This window comes from Pteropus medius, unplaced genomic scaffold (genome assembly GCF_902729225.1).
Source record: "Pteropus medius unplaced genomic scaffold, Ma_sr-lr_union100, whole genome shotgun sequence".
Taxonomy (NCBI): Eukaryota; Metazoa; Chordata; class Mammalia; order Chiroptera; family Pteropodidae; genus Pteropus; species Pteropus medius.
The window spans coordinates 1,493,814-1,498,503 of record NW_024350922.1 but is presented as its reverse complement, the minus strand read 5'-3'; positions in this window follow the sequence as shown (position 1 = coordinate 1,498,503).

Sequence of the window (4,690 nt, the reverse complement as noted above, 5' to 3'; positions counted from 1 at the left end):
GCGGTGTGGACGGGGAGGACCACACAGTATGGAGAGAGCGCGTGCACATAATTTTCATCACGCCGTGCTGTGTGGCTGTCACGTTCACTGGTTGCCGTCGTCCGTCTCTTACTGTGCCCAGGTTGCAGGTTAAATTCTGTCCTAGGGAGGTGTGTGCAGAGGGTGACATGGCCCGTGTCGGGCTCAGCACCGCACATGGTTTCGGGCGTCCTCCAGGGCCCGGGAGGTGTCCCCGTGGGTGAGGGGGACGACTCCGGCCAACAGTTTAGAAATAAGATGCAAGTGAATATTAAAGTAATCTCAAGGTGCCCAAGACTTTCATAAGGAAATTGAGGAAAATATCAAGTGTTAACTGTATAAAGGAAAAGGTTTTCTGCACGTCCAAAGCAACATTCAAACATTTAAAGACAAAGGAAATCTAGAGAACGATTTGCGTTACGTACACCAGATAAAGGGTTAAAACCTTCTACATACAAACCGCTCTTTGAAATCTATTAGTAAAGGTGAACATCACATGGACAAAGACACAAGTGAGACATAAGACATAAAATATATATATATGTCCGAAAGCATACAAAATGTTCAGAGCTGGTTCAGTTCTAAGTAAAGCCGTGATTCTTCTGAGGCTCGGTCTGGTTCTCTGTATCAGAAGCCTTTGGCATGGCCAGAACTCGTTGACCCAGAACTCTCACTTCTAGGAATTTATCCTAAGAAAACAATTATGGGTGCACAAACGGATTGTGGGGCGGCTCTCTTGGATAAGAAACTTGACCTTCAGGTCAGGATTCCCCTTGGCCCCTTCGGAGTCTGTCCCAGCCCCCAAGCTGAGGCCACGCTTCTCAGGCAGCCCCAGCCAAGGACCGAGCAAGGTGCAAGGGTCTGGCCCATTTCCCTCATTGTCGGGACCTCTTTACTGGGACACTTTGTTCCTGAAGTCTCCATCGGACTGGCTGAAACTCAGCCAGACCCGCATGGTGGCCCGAGGGTCTCTGTGGCCAACCCTGCACCCCCACGTCTTCCCCCTAAACCTCTGCCCTCCTAACTTCACGTCTGCTTCTACGTTGTAGCTGTAAAGATGCAACAGTAATGTCTACTTCTTACTGAGCTAAGCCCTCACTTGATTCTTGCAATCAACCTGCGGGTTAGGTACTTTTTAAAATTTTTATTAACCCCACGTTATGGATGTAAAGTGATAGTTTCAATGTCGTGCTCTTACTAAGTGGAGAAGTCCACAGAGCTCGCTCTAAATCACTGAGCCATTCTGACTGGTGAGAAATGGCTGCTTGCCAATCACATAAGTGTCCCTTTTAATGAAACATTCTTTCCGACTTTCCTCTGATTTTATATATGAATTCCCATGATTATACTTGTGTAAACTCATTTGATATTTAAGAGGACCACTTGTCACTCCCTGACACCCAAGTAATTCACAAAAGTTATTTAACACGCAGACCACCGACTTCTCTTTGAAACCCCTACTGACCCCTTTCCTGACTCTGAGAGTCAGTTTCGAGCAAATGATTACTTAATTAATTATTGATATTTATTAAGTCTCTGACGTGCCAGGCACTGAGCTACAAGCAAGTGTTACAGGGATTAGCTAAACAAACAGCCCACGGTCACAGAGTGCGTATTTCAGAGCGGGAGGCGGAAGCGACAACAAATAATTATATAAAAAAGGTTAAGTGCAAATAAAGATAAGTGCTATGAAGAAATAAAGCAGGGAGATCTTCCAGGCAGTGATCGAGGGTGGGAGGGGAGGGCCTCTCTAAGGAGGCAACGCTCCAGGGGGGCTAGCTAACAGGCTGACCGTAAGTCAGCCATGGAAAGGTCAGAGGGAAGGGCACGCCAGCCGGACAGAGGGCGAGGACAGAGGTCCTGAGGCAGGAAAGAAAGAGCTCAGTTAAGCAGGGAGTCCGCTAGGATATCCCTGGAAGGAAGAGCTGGGGTCATATTACGTGGGAGGAGTTTGGGTTTCACCCTAAGAGAAATGGGGAGTCATGGGACAGTTTCAAGTGGGGTTGTGACATGATCTGTTTTAAAGAAGTCACTTTGGTTGCTCTTCAGGGGATAACTAAGGGAGCAGAACAGGGCCAGGGGTTGGCAGTTCCTCAGCAACTTAAAACGTAGCATTGTCACATGACCCAGCGGTGCCCCTCCTGGAGCTGAGAACGCGTCATTCAAGCAGGAACCTGTGCTCCAGGGTTCACAGCAGCATTATTCACAGTAGCCAAGAGGTAGAAGCCACTCAGACGTCTGCCAACAAATAAATACAGTATGAGACGCTCAGTGAAAGGGGGCGCACGGGGAAGGCCGCACGTCAGATAATTCTGGTGTCCTGAGTGGGAGAATCCATCGGCCCAGGAAGCAGATTCGTGGACGAGGGGCAGCGGGTGGGTTTGGACTGCTTCGTGGTGTGAGGCTTTCATTCAGGGTGACGAAAAAGCTTTGAAACTAGGCGGCGGGGAAGGCTGCATGACATTGTGACTGTGGGTAATGCTGTTGAACTGTAAACTTTACATTGCTTAAAATGGTAAATTTCATGTTATATGTATTTAATAATCATTGAATTTCCCAAGGTCTTGTTAAAAATGCAGCTTCTAGAGATTATGACTCTACAGGTCTTAGGGGATCCCAGGGACTTGCCATTAACATTCAAAAAAAAAAAAAGTGGACGCAGAAAAAGTAGGGTGAGGGGTGGCTTGGGCTCGGATGGTGACAGTGGCGGTTAGATTTGGAGGTTAGAGACAAGCATGAGACATACTCTGGAGGGAGAGTTCGAGAGATCAGAGATGGTTCATAGGTTGTCAGCTGGAGCTTCTGGTTAGACAATGTATTGGGCTGGGAGATTCTACGGGAGCAATACGTTTGGAGAAAATGCAGAGTTTTGTGCCTACGTTAGCAAAATAATGCCACTTCTTGGAGGGGGTGCCCAATGCCGAGACGGCTAGATGCCGACTTTAGCCCCTTCATGCCCCCTTTTCTTTGATGACACCAGGCTGATTTTATTGGGAGTGGCAAAGCGCCCAGCAAGATAGCAACATTTCTGCCTGCTTAGGACACGAGCTCTGTAGCCACGAAGTAAACGCAGATAACCTTGACCTTGAGGTTTGAAGTTAAACCCTAAGATTGCCCGAAGGAGCCCGAATCCCAGAGAGCTTCGTGGAGCTGCCGCACGAATTCTAGTCTTTTATGTCAGAGAAGAAACACTACATTGTTTGATCCACAGGAACTGGATCTCTGTTCCCAGTAGCTGAATACAATTGCTATCTGATACGGTGCCTAGTCTAGTCGCCCTCCTCCTCCAAGAAGTTGCCTAGAAATAACCGTTGATCCATGGGATGTAAACCCACTGCCTTGGTGGGAGCCAGCCTTTGGCCCCACCCTTCCCAACCAACCTGTGTCAGCCGTGTAAAACAAGCACCGGCATTTTTAACATGTCATTTTTGGGCGATGTCCGAAATTTTGACGTTTTAAGCATCACGCCTTGGGCATTAGCTAAAGGCGGTAGATAGCATCGAAGAGAGGGACCGTGGTTCTCTGGGTGCCAAGGATGACGCCGTGTTCTGTCCCACCGCTGAGAACATAAATCCTTGGTGCAGATGGAAACGTCACGGGCTCTCTAGATCCATCCCTTACCCCCGCAGCAGAGAGCCTGGTCAGGACTGGACACTGAGTCCCTTGTGTTTCTGAAGCTCTAAAAATGGCCATTTAAAGAGTTACAAGCAATGCATGTAACCATTTCTATGGCGAACAGCCAAGAAACTGTCGACTGGTTACTTCTGAGCAGTGGGAAGGAGCAGGGGAGGGGGGCGGGGGAGACTTTTACCTTCTAGGGGACGCCTTCGAGATTTTTTTGTTTCTAACACTGAGTGGTCAAGAGAAGCACTCCCAGCTTGTGAGGGTTCAAAGCCCGTTTCACTGTCTCAGGGCTTAGTGTCCGTGGGAAACTTTATTTATCTGACACTTATGTAGCCAATGATACGCACTGTTCTGAGCAGCCTAGAAACTGTAACTCATTTAAGTCTCAGAACGACCCCAGGGGGTAGGACCTGTTATCATCCCCATGTTACAGACGAGGACACCGAGGGCCATGAGGGATTACTGACCTTGCCCAAAGATGCTCAGCTCGTCATAACGGTTGGGGCCGGATTCGGTTCCCAGCACCCTGACCCTGGTTGCCAGGGCGATACTGTGCTGTCCTGCCAGGGCGAGGTATCGAACCCGTCTGTGCCCACTTCTGCCTAAGACAAACTCAGTGACGGCAACGCCTGCCTCAGAGCGTTGTTACGATGCTTCCGTGACGTCCTACCCTGCATGGTGTCAGGCTTGCTCTCCGGTGACTGAGGGTGAGCATGTGTTAGTTCCAAGATTAGAATCTGAAACACTGTGGCTTCTGTCCTGGTCCCTGTGCCCTCTCTGATCCTTCACTCTGGAAGAAGCGGGTGCCATATGCTGAGCAACTCTACCGAGGGGCCCACGTGGCACGTGACTGACGGTCCTGCAGCCAGGGGGAGGGGCGGGGGACAGATCCTTGGGCCCCGCTGAGCCTTCAGGTGGCTGTAGCCACGGCCTGATGACAGCGTCACGGGAGACCTTGACCCAGAAGCATCTCCCTGATTATTGACCCTAGAAACTATGCGAGATGATAAATGTTTAAGCTGCTGACTTTGGGGTGACTCGTTACACA